General features: G+C 41.4%; 1 protein-coding gene across 1 annotated transcript in view; it reads right to left on the reverse strand.

The window, feature by feature from the left end:
• Positions 1–16,012, reverse strand: part of FAT4 (FAT atypical cadherin 4) — a 150,767-nt gene that overhangs the window by 128,718 nt on the left and 6,037 nt on the right. The gene's annotated exons all lie outside the window — the stretch shown is intronic.

Consider the following 16,012-nt stretch of genomic DNA (forward strand, 5'->3'; position numbering starts at 1 on the left):
AGTAGAATTTACGTTCCTCAAGAGGAAGTAAATCCTCGAGATGAGAGACCACCAGACCATCACACCACCGTGCCGTCATCCCACCAGTGTTTTAGAAAGGCAGGGGAGCCAGACAAAAACCTATCAGCCTGTAACACAAACACTCCCTCAAAAGTATACGTTAGGCTTGGACTTGAAGTTGTAAATTTTTCTGACAATGCTACTCACATGTTGTAAGGGGCCTAATTCCAGCAATTTGTCAAGAGAAAACTAAATTTCAAATGCTTAGGTGCGTGCAAGCTGACACTTATGAAGCTAGCATCGGTTGAGTATAACAACTTACAGAGAAAATGACTTTTAGGGAGTCGGATGAGAACATTGAGCTGGAAGCTACTGACAGGCATTGACTGTGTAAATCCACAATGCCATATTTATAACAGTGGTTTTACAAAGGGGATATCTTTCAAAAGATATGAATTAAAGTCACCACATTGAAACTGCCCTGCTGTAACTTTCACATCAGCCTGTTAAATGGATTTAAGATTACCGCAACATTACATAAACGTCTGTATTTTAAAAGTTGTGGTGAATCATATAGCTATATATGCCACTACTCTTCTTCACGTGATGGGGGGGCAAGGGGGAGGCTGGGGAAATCACAGCAATTTACAAAGCGCTGTCAGCTAATACAAGAAAAACTCTTCCCCCAAAGAACAAAGTTTCCAGAAAGTAAACCAGGGGTCTTGAGAGAGGTTAAGAACAGAGAAATGCAACTCATGCCGCTGAACAGGAGCAAGAACTGTGGTGCCCCACAAATCACGGCATCTCCAGAAGGTTTGCATCTATTATATACGTTGGGCTGTTCCTGTTGAATCCAATTCATAGAAGATCGATCAACCCTCTTACTGTCCCATTCCCTCCTGAGTGGTCCTCTACTCTGTAGGCTCCCAAATGTGAAGGAGGCATTCTTCAATAATTTGGAGGATTTGTACGATGTAAAAGCAAATAATTTCCTAAAGCACAGCAGAAGCTCAGCTGTCCTCCCACTATCCCTTTAGATAAAAATCAAATCCCAGTTTAGAGAGACAAATAAGATAAATATTGATATAACAAATCGCAAGAACACCTTTTACAAAAGCATATGCTTTTTATATATGACTCTAGTCTGAAAATGTAATTTCAACAGAGTTGAATTTGATCCAGGTAAAAGAAATACTGACTATTATGTAGACTTCATTCAAGAGCTGCTTAATTACACGTTTCAGCATGCTACAATCATTGCTGGCAGTTACCAACAACGTGGAGTTACAAGGGGAACGTGACAGCCGTTGCCAACTGAGTTAGACAGGGTGCCTTACATTTCTAAAACAAATTTCTCATTTCCCCAGATGACACCAATGAAAAAATTCAGACGTTCACAGAAGGCATGTCTTGAGTCTCATTACTTCTCACTAGGCATTTAGAAACATCAGGCCAGAGCAATGCCATTTGGCTTAGAATTGGTACTAACTTACCAAATGCCCAGTTTTCAATTCCAGCGTCGCAACACACGTAAAAACAACTGTTGGTAAATCATTCAATATAGGTGTTACTTTATCTACAGCCCAAGGAGAATGACAGCTTTTTTCTCTCCAGAAAACACCAAATGACTTGGAGCATACATTATTATATTCAGATCTTGACAGCTATCACATGGAAATTAATGTTTCTGGCTATATATATTATATTGTGAAATATGCGGCTGTGTTTCCATTGTGCACAACAACAACAACTCCAACTGCCTGATTTCTACATTCTTTTATAAGCATTTTATATGCTCAGTGGGGGGAACAGAAAAAGAACTTAGTTAATCATTAAGCTTTTTCTTTCTAAAAGCCAGCCATGCTGACTGTCCCAATTAATCAATGTCTGTGGGAGTCGCAAAGAAATCTAATGCACCGTTTCTGTTTCAGAATCCTTTATTCTAAACACCAGACTTCTGGTTTTTAAAGGAAGAAATACACAGACAGCTAGCTATTTGTTATAATCATATTAAAATATGTTTTGGAGTGATGGTGAAAGACAGTATCTTCCAGCCTACTAAAAGCAACTCTTTCTTTTCAATACAACTTTCTTGAATGAAGATTAAAAAGATATTAATAAACTGAATTTCCTCTAAAGAGGAGATTGCCACGTGAACTTGGTTAAATGTTTATGAGCCATTGAATACGCAGTCTACTTCATACCCTTCCATCTGCAGCTGAGCTTGGGGCCCATAGGAAAGCAGACCCATTAGCACCAACCTGCTCTCAAGCACGCTATAAGCATTTGCTGGTCACGATTCCCGATATAAACAGAAACGTGCATCTACTATGGGATTCACTACCCAAAGCTAGCCAAATCTCACATACAGTGGCTTACTTCAAGCAAGGCACACAGGTCCTAGCGTGGACGCTTTGGGACGGTGAGTCTCCCACCCCGTGACAGATGGGCACGTTCCCCTTCTTGATTGCCTCTGAAGGCCAGACTCTGGGGGATCTATTGTCCTTCCCTGAGGAGATACTGGAAGCCTCAACAAGTGGCTTATTAGCCTTACAAAGCTAACGTTACATGCTCCAAATTCAACTGTAAGTGCTAGATGCTTCTGGAGAGCCAAATGAAGAAATACCTCAATCATAACATTATGGTCCCCACATTAAGCAAATACCGAGAGAGAAAACTTGCAGGGGATGAGAACTTGCAGGTGACTCCAGAACTCACCACCGCTTCAACTGAAAGGGCTGCCGGTCCTGACAGCAGTGAAAGAGGAAGATAGCTCCATTCAAACTGCCTTGGTGAAGGCCTTCCCCGCAGCGCCCACTTAAACGTTTCTCAAGGATTTCCCGTTTCAGTAAGCAGCCTATTTTATTTTACATAGGAAATATTTTATTCTCCTGTAAATCGGGAGGTGGCCTACAAGAAGTCTTGGTGCTATGAGAAGGTCAGTTCCTGTTAGCCTTACGCTAATAGTCCTTCTGGTCTCCAATGAACTAACCAGAGGAGCAAGGACAACAGCATTTTGTAGTTAGTTCTTTATGTGTGCGCACACTCAAGTTTCTCAACAACTGCATTTTCTAAGCCTGTATCTTCCTCCCCATAAAGAACCATTCTTATTCCCAAGAAACACTACTTTAAATAATGTTTTCACTAAGATAAAACCCATAAGATTACGTAGGTGGGCATATCAACACAACCCTTCTTAGTGCTGCTTTTTTTTTTTTATTTTAATTTTACTCCTGTTCTTTGCTTTTCCCAAGTGCAAGCAGCTATTAGTAGCTGGAATAGATGTGGTATGTGTACAATTTTTAGGCTGTTTACATGCCCCCACCGAGCTACTTCAGGTGGCTTCTCCATTCTTTTTACCAGCCTACATAAACATCAAGTACCTACCCCCTGACTTCGGTCGGATAAAGCAGCTAACTTTTGCCTTTTTAAAACTATGCCACAACAAAAAGCACTCTAACTTAATACTAGATAAAGCTCCCCTTTATTTTTAAATTACATGAACAGCGAGCAATGCGCATGTTTGCAAATGAATTTCTAGAGTTTAATTGACTTCTCGATGGAGGTTCCTACAAAACCGTTCTCCATTAAGTTGTCCTGTAGCCCACTCTGCATTCTAATTTATCACTAGTTCTTTTCCTTGGAGTACTGTGCTAATACCATTGTCTTATATTCCTTTTTACTGTGCTACATCCATGTAAAGTACCTAATTATAGACTGCAGAACGTCTTGATTTCCTTATTTCCTTGGCAAAGGCCAGTTTTTTGTTAGATGTTCAGTGTTTACCCTGTGTCACTTTCAATATAGATTTTAATTTACACAAATAGGTCTTTCTTATTTACTCAGGGCCTCATTTTCTGCTTGGTTATACCAATGTAAATGAAGAGTAATTTAATTAAATAAAATATAGTTACAGTGATGGAAAATTAGCATAACTCAAAGAAAAGCCAGTCTACTGTTAGTAATAATTTCTTTTATAAATTCCAGATTCTCATGCTCATACGTCCGTCCTTTATAGAGCCAAAGCTGTAATAACAATAATACATTTTCACGGGAAAAAAAGTAGCATTTTCCTGCTCACACAAAGAGGGGGTTTTTTTCAGAGGGAATGTAGCTGGGCTGCATTTATTTTTCTATTTGTATAGTAGTAACCACAATTAATAATCATAATATTATGATGTATTTATAGAAGAGACTGTTTGCACTTGCGAGACCTCAAGGCATCAAAAAAGCACATTCATTTTTATAGCACTGAATCTCAGAATGAAACACCATCTCTCTCCATCAGTTTCAGGCAGCTTTGCTGCACCAAAAAAAAAAAAAGTATTTCAATGTCTGTTTTAAAGACATATATACAGGGTAATCAAGGAAGGAGAGAAAGAGCCTTTAGAAGACAATAGACCAGAAGAGCACTGTTTTGGATGAAGTTTGGTCTTTGTTATTTACAGTATACCATTAGGAGTATGGCTTTGCAACTAGATTTTTAATATATTAGTTTCTATGAAAAACAACCGCAAGATCTCAACTTAATGACTGCAAATTGAAGAAGATACTCAAAATGAAATTTATTTGCCTAGCATGAAGTCTCAAGTACCGTCTTTCATGCTCGCTAGCAAGAACCTCCTGCGCGTTTCCAGCTGTCATGGGCAGGAGAACATTACTGCCATCATTTACAAAGCAAGAATCTTTCTTACGGCCTTCTAATGCAATTGCCTGTTTAAGACTTTACTTTAAATAGATGGAGGAAAAAAAGGTCTTGCTTCTACTCCCTTCTCCTGAGCCCTGCCCTGATGGATGGTGTAACAGATCCGACAGCCTTGGACCAACCACCGTGTCTGGTGACAACGATTTATTTCTGCAAGCACCTTTAAAGTTCAGACATACCATTTTTAGATAGCGGCGACCAGTTAATTTCCACAACAATACATAACAAATACGAAGAAGAACTGGCCTTTGCTCACATGAAGAGTCCGTGGGACTTGCTCTTCCCTTACACGTCCCTGTCCTGGGGTGGCTTGGCTTCCTCCTCTGCCAAACAAACCGCAGACAGACTGAGGCACTACCTCCTCGGAGGACAAGAGATTATTTATACATACGTGTGCATACACACACCGATACATGTTTATATATAAACACAGACGCATCACATACAGCATGGTAGTAAACAAATAACCATGGTAATAAACGACCTGGGGAACAAGGAGACACGAAGGGGCCGTGTAAGAGGAGAGCTAGCATTGAGGTTGCTCATGAGCAGAGGCGGCCACATGCTTTTAAGGCTTCTCAGTCCAATTTTTAGGAGCTACTTTCAGCAATGCATCAGGATTTTTTCTATTAGCAGATAAGAACCGAAGGTTGGACAGCATGACATAAATCCCTGAGGACACATTATTGTTCATTTGTTACAGAAACCTAAAAGGAGGGCTTAGCTCCAGCCTTTGGCGTCCTACCGAGCAGGAGTATTGAATTTATACAACTCCTTTCCTACACTGTAAAATGTATTAAAATAAACATATTCACGTAGTCGTCTTCCTCCCCTCTTACCCCTCTCTCACACACGAACTCAAAACAGTACCGAGCAGGAAAAAAAAAAAGAAAACACCAAAAAAAAAACAACAATAAGAGACACCTTTATCAGCCTCAGCCATCTGTGTTCCTTTAGTCTGATCCAAGAATTTTGGCAGGCATGTGCGCAGCTTGCTCCGACCCAATATCATCCTGCCCTGCAAGAAAACGTCCACTCCCACTTCCTCCCCCCTCCACCAGCGCGCGGGTCAAGCGGCGTTCTCAGTCCGTCGATTGCAGGGCTTGAAATAATAAGGTATCGGTGCTTATATTTAATTAATTACGATCTCAGCGCGATCACTTAACCTCATTCTGAGTAACTGCAACCCCACTTGATAACACGGCACAGAGAAATAAACAGATGATAAAAACCCATGCAACTTTCAGTGCTGACCATAGGAACTATTTGGAGTTAAGAAATTTATATGTAAATATAAAATAAAACAAGCTGACTGCTCGAAAGTTAGAAGTGCAGGAGTTAAGAGTGCTCTTAGAGAGAGAAAACAGTGGAAAGAAAACCTCTACTTCAAGATCACCACCGCCATAAATTACTTTCCAGACAATCTGACGTGACCCTACTGGGGTTAAAAATCTGGATTTTCATGAATTTGTTCACTGAAATCATAAAGGTTCAAATTCTTTTCTCAAAGCAGACAGGCATAAAAACTTTATTAGGCAACTTGCAAAGGGAATAGAATCGTGCTCAGAAAAAAGTCATTTAAATACACACAAACAAAAATGCAGGTCTCAAAAGAATAAGAGTGCAATAAACTACAGAGTTCGCCTTCTGTTTCTAAACAGCCTTGTAATTGCAACATGTCTTCATATTTCAGACAGCATGACATTTTGATGGATTAAAAAGATTTGTTGTATTGAAAAGAAAAAAGATGTGGAATGGGGAAAAGCACCAGGAAACCTGAAGTGTAATATTATGGAAGAAAACCCCCATGGAAAATTCAAGCTTTAAGCACATACACTACAGATGTGTACCATAGCTCAGGCACCTTATTTATTCTGCTGAACTATTTCAGTACAATTCTCTTAATTCATCAAAAGTGATCCAAAAAGGAGTTGACATGAAAAGCTCTCAACTCAGTTTTCTCTCTAGCTCTCCAAGGAACAATTTATCTCCTAGTACACTGCAAGGGAAACATAATCACATATTTCCCCATACACAGTGCCTGTGGCAACCCCACACCTCTAGCTTAAAGCTGTAAGTAGTGCTTTTTCTGTCTTAATATACATATATGCCCTGTGATGTGAACTTGTTTTTTCCTCTCCCCAGCTGCTTCAGGATGCTACACATCACATTCTTGTTCTGATAGCCAACTGCTATTGCGGAATTTATTTCAGCACTATCTAGTGTTGGATGCTATTTAAATTAATTTGGTCCAAGCAGGATATAAATTCCTAACATAGCTTAAAAAGAAGACTACAGATTCGGGTAGGTGAAACATCGTATGCGCATTCTTAGAATTAATAGTCTTCTCCTGAAGAGTATTTCAAGAAATGTTGCAGCTACCAAAAATAAAACTTTTGCCTAAAAACCCAAAGAGGACTAGATATGAAGTGCTTGCTTAAAATTGTAAGTTGATATTTTACTCATTCATATTGTAGACAAAACACACATCTTGAAGAGGCTTCAAACGCATTAAAATTGAATATACCTCCAAAGGAATCCTTAAGGAAAACACTTAAATGATTTTATAAGAAACTCGGACTCGCTAGCATAACTCACTGGGTGAAAAACTGCCTTTTGTTCATTCTTTGCTTCATAGTAGATGTTAAACTCGCACCAGCAGCAACGTCAGAGGAGAGCGATGAGTCGGCCCAGAGCCGCTCCACACCCGATGCCTGGCGGAAAGCCACCGGCAGGGTCGCGGACCCTGCTCCCAAAGGCAGGGCGTGCACACGGGTGCCGCAGCGCCGGTCCGGCTCCGCTCTCCAGCGGAGAGCGCAGGAATGAATCGTGAAGTTCTGATGGAGACCGCCAAAAGCGGTCACTCTCGTAGCGCAGCTCGTAAATCCACCCTTCGTTCCCATCAGTGACAGTGACCGTTATGCTCTGTACTAACTAGCTGCCCCATAAAAGATATATCCAACTAAGGGCCTGGAAAGGAGTCAAAAGTAACTTGTAAGACACAGAAAGTCTCCAGCTCATCAGTTTTATCAGTGCTGCTCATACAGAAGTAAATAAGAAGTAGGCAGAGGTGGGCACCGCGGTACAGCTCCGGTACAAAACCCCAGCTCCCAGGGGAGGCAGGAGCATTTGACCTCTCGCCATGCTGGACCAGTAGGCAGCAGAGACCCAGAAGACACCCACCGATGTCAACGCTTGAAACAGCGGCTTTAGTGTTCTCTTATGCCCTTATATTAATTTAAAAAAAAAAAAAGAAAAGAATACCCAAAACTGTCAGAGTTCAGTTACTGGGGACATACTGCAGCACAACACAGGCACACGCGTGCGACGCCAAACTCAACGCACGATGACTTTGCTCTGAACCTTCATCACTCATCTTGTACCACAGGTGCTATGGAAGAAACAAGTGCGTCCCTCTCGTTTCCCTTCTGAATCTCCTAAAAACTAATGCAAAGAGTCACACTGCCGTGCTCCCCTTGCCTTTTACACAATTCTTTGCAATGGCAACTTGGGGCTTGACTCTTGCTGGGAACAGTCTGGATAGGTACCTGGTGAGAACCAGAAGTGGTACATGCACACGCTACAGAGAAGAAAACTGCGGTGTTAATTGCCCCAGTTTGGTTGCTTCCCAAGCACATCCACCTGAATGGCTGAAGAGGGAGTTTGACATGCGCACATACGTGCGTATTTAGAAGGGCATAGCTAGGCACAAGGCTGGAAAATGGGGATATATGAAATCAAGAAAGTTACAATTTTGTGTTAATGCCGATGATACTTCACGTACTAGCCATATGGCACATCTCAAAGCTATTCCCATTTGTTTCACTTAAAGATGTGTGAGAAAAATCCTTTCTTCGTGTTTCAGCTCTATAGAGGATCCAGATCAACTTCATAAGGCTCTTAGGAGTTAGCTTCCCTCCAATGGCTGCTGCAGGGAACCCAAACGTGGCCAGGGAATGCCACCTCCAGGCCACAGGGTAGAGAGAGGGGGAAGGTGATGCACTGCCAGAAGATGCTCTTCTCCAAAAGGAGGAGCCCCCAAAGCGCCTTCCATCTGTCTGAGCCTCAGAGGCTGCTGAACGTTTTCACCACGAGCACGCCTTTCTGTCTGTAGAGCTGCACGTCTGGATGGCTGCGTTAAATATAGTAGAACCCTTATACGCCAATTGAAGATCACTATGTCAATACAAGCAACAGCCTATTAACAGTGCGTATGTGCAAAGACTGCAGAATATGAAATGCTAAGGCAAACTGTTGTTTTCATTACCTTTTGCATAGCTGTTGGCACATAAATTACCACTTCATAATAGGCCCTCTGAAATTCTTTTGCATTAACTAATGCGACTATATGTATTTTTACAGTGCAATCATAGCTATCAGTTTCCATCTGTTCTACTGTCCTTGTGGTATGTTATTGCTCTGAGGAAGTAAACAAAAATAGATCACTACAAAAACAAACCTGGGTGACAGTCTAGACTAAGGGTCTAATTAAAAAAAAGATTTATTAGAATAGAGAGAAACATCGTAGTAAAACAAAGACACAGTTTCTGTAACATATCTGGTATTATTCTTGGCAAAGTGAAGTAAGGCTATAAATTTACTGAAACGAATCAGTATGGTACTGATGTACCATACTGATCTGGCATCACTTTTCTTGACTACAAGAATATGTTAGGAAAACTCTTTGTTTTACTTCAATTTTAGTCACCATAAATTTCTTTTCTAATGCAAACCCGAGAGTATCGGGGCTTGCGCACACCCAGGTTTTGCACAGACACAATTACGTGGGTAAGAAACCAAACTGACTTTACAGTAATGCTAGTCCTTAGTCTAGACACAGTTAAAACAAACTATACCAGTATAACTATGTCATGCTAAGGGGTTGCTTCGATATAAATTAAACGGGCACCTTGTTATTGGAGGGGTGGGAAGTGGCCCTTGGAGTGGTGGTTCAACAACATCCAACCTCTGAAAAGACTCAGGAGAGACCATGGAAACATCCGGAGCCTCCTTCCATCAGTCAAAAGGGTACGAACATCCTCTGATGAGATGCAGTCTCAAGGTTCAAGATATGCACAGGAAAGGAAAAGACAATAGCAGAGATTTCAGGAGCCAAAGACAATGTATTCGTACCCCAGTAAAGCTAGTGGTGAGAGCTGGAGACGCCAAGAGGGCAGGCAGGCTTTGGTGACCAACTTCTGCAGTTCTCCGAAATGAACAGCCACCGATGGCTTCACCTACCACTAACACGTGGAAAGAAACCTGCAATCCAGCAGCTCGGGGCGGGGGGGGGGGTATCATTTTACATGGAAAAGGACTCGCCTATTAACATCGCTAGAACCCAAGAATCATTTAGAGATTTGTATGAAGAATTTAACACTTAGCAAAAATAAGCACGTGAAAGTTTTGCTCTGGTTTTTGGCTATTATTTCTAGTGTTTGCATTAGAGACGCATGAAAAATAATATTTTCCATAATAAAGAATGTTGTTTTTAAAGTCTAGTGATTTTTAACATAAAAATTATGAAGTGACCTCACATGCAAAAATGCCCAGAGGCTGCTAAAATAGCAAAGAAATGAGAAATTCTAGATATTACGAAAACGTAGCAAGGCAGAATCATTAAAGAAATTAGAGAGGATGAAAAAAGGGACAACTTTGAACCAAACCCCACAAATTGGTTTGGAACAGTTTTTGACATAAGGCACATTGATCTCCCAACTCTAGTTCAAGGAGAGCTTAGAGATCTCTTCTCAGATCAGTGCAAATGACAGCAATAACTTAAATAATTACACATTTCTCAGAATCAGCAATATCAGCACTAGGAAGAAAAAAAACTGGCTTTGGAGCTGGGACAAAGCAGATTTTCATTGTTTACTCAAACGTTTCATAAGTAGTTTCCTTTGTCAAGCTACAAGTAATGTGCCATGTATCATTGAAGAATAAAACGATTTATAAATAGTATGAATACAAGGAGTACCCCATTGTTCTTATTGGTACTGGTAAATACGAGACATGCCAGATAAGACTTCTCTGAAGTGGGTTTCAAATTCCCTTACTAACTTTAAAGCCCTCCACCGTTAGCCAGCTTGGTTAGAAAAGTAACACCTTCAGTGTTTTGCCCCACCAACCCACCCCTTTCCCTCTCTCAGAGGGATGGGAGGTCTAGCCCCACATCCCTGAAGCGGTACCCAGCCCCAAGAGCATCACGCTCCTACGGCTCAGGCAGCCTCTCCTGCAATGTATCCTGTCATTCCTGCTTAGCAGCGTCTTCCCTTTCTTAGCCCGGGTTTCTAGAGCTCTGCACCAGATACACGCAATGGAGGAGACAATTTTGGAGTACCCCAGTCTCACTCCTAGGTCCAGCGAGGACCCACGGGGTCCAGGAGTGACACAGAGCTGGCTAAGCCACAGGACCTCGGCTGGGCCGAGTCAAAAAGCGCCACATAAAGTAGTTACATCATGCCATCGTGGTTTTACGGCCATGGCAGCGGTCCACACTGAGTTAAGGTGAAGTGTCCTATGATTTTCTGTCCAGGAGGAGAGGGCCATTCATTCTGCCTGCCTTCATTAATTTCCAGATCTTTACTATGCCAGCAGTAAGCATTGCCTAAAATCCCCATATCTTGCCTGATTAAAGAAAGAACATTTTTTTCCTAGACTATGGATTTGGGAGATTAAAAGCCTCCCCCAACTTGGAAGTCCAAGCTTCCCAATAGTGCCAGTCATGAAATGTAGCACGAGAAGCAGCTACAAATATACAAATGCAAAAGAAAACTCAGTGCCTCATGTTTCCCTATCTGAAAATGAAGACAATCACTCCTCTTTGAGAGCATGTTAACATTCACAGGTAAAGAGTGCTATTAGGATCATTGATCTGCCTCTCCAAGTAGTTCCATTCAAATCAACACCATCGCTAAATCTATCATTTAAAGTTTACACATTTTCCTCATTTACACCCTTCTTTCCCTTCCTTGGAAACTGTGAACCTATTTAAACTATATGAAAGATGTTTAACTGAACAAGTAGTTCACCTCCCAAACTGTTACCCTCTCGTTTGCCATACATGTTATACAAGTTGGCACCACTGGTCCCTAGCAAACCCACTGCTCCTTTCAAGGAAGCCGTCCACTGGAGGGTTAAACATGCAAACTAGAGATCCTGTCTAATTCTGTTTAACCCCTAGTAACACAGCACAGAAGATGAGGTATTGTCCCTGGGTTCCTATTATGACTGCCAGCCGAGAAACAGGGTACAACATACGACCACCCAAAATATCACACAGCACATGATTATTGTTTCCACAGAATCACAGAATCATACAGGTTGGAAAAGACCTTTAAGATCATCGAGTCCAACCGTAAACCTAACGCTACCAAGACCACCACTACACCATGTCCCTAAGCACCTCATCCAAACGTCCTTTAAATACCTCCAGGGATGGCGACTCAACCACTTCCCTGGGCAGCCTGTTCCAATGCTTGATAACCCTTTCGGTGAAGTAAAATTTCCCAATATCCAGTCTAAACCTCCCCTGGTGCAACTTGAGGCCATTTCCTCTTGTCCTATCACTTGTTACCTGGGAGAAGAGACCGACCCCCCCCTCTCTACAACCTCCTTTCAGGCAGTTGTAGAGAGCGATAAGGTCTCCCCTCAGCCTCCTTTTCTCCAGGCTGAACAACCCCAGGTCCCTCAGCCGCTCCTCATCAGCCTTGTGCTCCAGACCCTTCCCCAGCTTCGTTGCCCTTCTCTGGACACGCTCCAGCACCTCAATGTCTCTCTTGTAGTGGAAGGCAGGACTGAATAAAGTCACATGGTTTTCAAGTGATGCCAATATGCATCAGTCATTCTATATTAAATATAAAATCATGATGGTGAACCCCTCAGCCCTGCCTGAAGAGGTCGAAAGAGAATTTATGTTGGAGAGCCAAGAGAAAGGAGCTGAGCAATTGCCGAGTCTCTTCTTTTCAGCAGAAACACATAAAAAGGTGTAAAATGGCAGAGAAGGGCTCCCTTCAGGACACCGACATTATTTTTTTCTTATCCGAGAAGAACAGGGCAACACCTAATTTTTCTGGTGCAACACCAGATTAACACAAAAGGGGAAAAAACTAAGACTGATCACAGAACACATTCACGCAGCGTCAAATCATCTGGTTTTTCACTGTAGATTACACAGAAATAGGCTAAAAGTCCAAAATATTAAAAAAAGTTTTCAAATTCAATAATAAGTATCCAAAATTACAGCACTTAGCTGTAAAATACAGTGGAACAAGCACTTGGGTTCTCTTTGCAAATCTCAATGTATTTGGTACTTTGAGCATGAAGCTTTTTACCTCACGACTTGCACTTTTCTGACCCATACAGACACACACACACTTTTCTCTCCATAAAGTAGTAACAAGCACAGAAACATACGCAAATATGAAACAGTGTTAACAAACAAACGACAAAAAAAAAAATCTACAAACTGTAAATAAACTGTTCTTTGTTTTCTAAACTCTTTGCTGTTGCTTTACTGAAAAATCTAATGTAACCCTTCAGTTTCAAGGCATGTCAGCTGCTTTGGGTTCAGAAGGGGATTCATCGCAGTCCTGCCATTGCTTCCCTTGGCCCCTCTCTTCAGCAAGGGCTAGCATACAACCCTGGTAACTATGCAATCAGTGGATCTATAGTCTGATCCTATAGGGCAAACCCCAGGGATGGATGAGAAAGACTGGAAAGCGACTTTTTCCATCGGAGCATTTTGGATCTTTTCAATATAGTTGATATTATGGGGGGAAAAAAAAAAGGAAAGTAGAGTTTAGTGATGGGATTTAGGGGGAAAAAAAAAAAAAAAAATCACATAATTTCCCAAGGACAAGGATTGATTCACTGCTAGAGTAAGTAGTTTCACGCAAGCCTGCTCTTCTTTTATACTGCCTGCTGGCTAGACAAAGCCTAGTCACTGTTTTGAAGCTGTAAATATCTCTATTTCACACCAGGTATCTGCCACCCAAAACCATTCCTAAAGTCTACATTAGAGAAAAGATCTATTAACTCCCTTGCTACTGCTGCTCTCTTCATCAGTCTCGGACAGCAAAGTTAACACTGGGTGGCTCCGAGTGCTCCGTGGTTCTCTCGGGCACAGCACAATTAAGCTAATGGCTGGCATCGGGGCAGAAGGCATAGCAGGCAGTGGAGAATGTAGAAGTTGTTAAGCATGTCTATTACCATTAAGCATATCTATTACTGTTCTTCCCTTTTCTTCAACCATATTCAGAAACAAAACCCAACATACTCTTCATAAAAGAAAGAAAATATACAATACTCAAGCTTTTTCCTCACAAAAAGAAACCACCCAGAAAACAAACAAAAGTTATATCCAGCTTATCTGTTCAGAAAGCTGTCAGGTATAGTGGAACCAGACCAGGCTTTGTCTGCACACCTGCATCAATGCTTTACAACTTACTTCTCAAGGGGGAATCTAAAATCAGTCAGTAGTCATCTTGCCATGTACATACCAAAAAAAGTTGAAGGCATTATGGGTAAAAGAACACAAGTTTTGTGGCTTTAGATATTCTACAGCTTCTCGCACATTCATTGTCCCTCGTCAGTGTTCTGGTCATACCACCACTGAAGCCGTCACCTTAAAAACCAGGACTGGAATCAAACATTAAACCTTCTGAATTACACATTTGATGCACAAAGACTTTAGCATGAGTGTGCTTTAAGGTGCGTTTCCAAAGATAAGAGATAGTGTTCATATACTTGGGTACTGGCTGTTTTTTAATGAAAAAGACCGGCAGCAAACTCTGAGACCAAAATGTGTGTGCTGCATACATCAAACCCAAACCAAAAAAAGTTGCCACCCAAAAGCAACATGGCAAAAAGCTGCATTGCTTATTCAGCCCCCACCGACAGTCAGCTTGCACAAAGAATGTCACTGTAGTAGCTCTTGTTCAAGTATGGGACAGCAAAAGCCATTCCAGAGAAATTCAATCAGTCAAGAGAAAGACTGCATATGGTTATGGTTTTTGAAGTCGATAGCTGATTATAATTTATAATATATTTCTAAAAGAAGCACAGTAAGCTAATTACATTTGGGAGAAGAAACATTTTAGAAGCTATAAAGATACAACCAGTAATATGAAATCCTAGCTCCCAACTATTGCTTTCAATGTTCTTTACAGAATAAAACATTTGCTTTTGATTTCAGGACTGGTTTGTATTCAACGATGTAAAATTTGTTTAAAGTTTCAGTGGTTGTTCTCTTCCCTGCTCACCAAGTATTCATATTAAATAGTTTTTCAACGTGAGAGACTATTGCAACCATAGGGTCTCCTACGAGCCCTTCTCCAGTCAAGAAACTCTTTGGTCATGCAGGCAGACTCAAAAGTTGAAGGACTGTGATCCAAATACCCACTGACAAAGGCTTACCCCTCAAAACAACTGTCCATCAAGACAAAATATGATGTAATAATAATAAAAGAAAAAATGAGAAGTGTTTAATCTTTTACAAATTACCAGCAGGTGTACAAAGACCTAGATAACAGGAATCTTCTCATAAAAATAGCATGAATTATTTAAACCAGCAGCACTGCTAGAACAGGTCATTTTCCAATACACTACTGCTCTTCAAAACATGATAATCAACAGCACATAGCACACACACTAAGATGAGGTCTCTCATACGTGCCAAGAAATGTTTGAGTTTGAACAGTGCTCAAACTCCCTGCCTAACAATTACTTTGTAGAGCATCAGTCACCACCAGTATAGGAGAGTGAGGTTACACACCTATCCAGATCATAGCTGAACTACAGTAAAACAACAAAAAAGTGGTTATGAAGAGAAAAAGCTACAGCTGCCAAGTAAAAATCAGAAATACCACATCTGCTAAAATCAAAAAGAAAAAAACCCAAACCACCACAGTATCCTTGGCGGCTCAAAACTGAGACATAACTCCCAAGAGGAAGCATAGCTGGGGTTAACGCCTGGGATGCATAGGGCTAGGCAATATTGAGGCAGTACGTTCAGCTGGCGAGGGCAATGGTGGAACCACTACACGCTACCAGCATCCTCTGCTGGTTGACCCCCTCAGCAGTGCCAGCCCCAAACTCCCAGGAACTGCAAGTTAAATGGCTCTCAGTGAAGTGCAGAAGGCAGCTCCAGAAGATGGTGCAACTTAAAACAAACACAAGGCTCCCTTTCACGCCAGGCTTCTCCGTATTCCCGCAGAAGACAGCAAGAACGGTGTAAACGATCAGCTCTATGGCTCAACTACCAGACAAAGCAAATAAAACATTTGTACTTCACAGATGATGTTTCAA

Source organism: Mycteria americana, chromosome 4 (assembly GCF_035582795.1).
Source record: "Mycteria americana isolate JAX WOST 10 ecotype Jacksonville Zoo and Gardens chromosome 4, USCA_MyAme_1.0, whole genome shotgun sequence".
NCBI lineage: Eukaryota > Metazoa > Chordata > Aves > Ciconiiformes > Ciconiidae > Mycteria > Mycteria americana.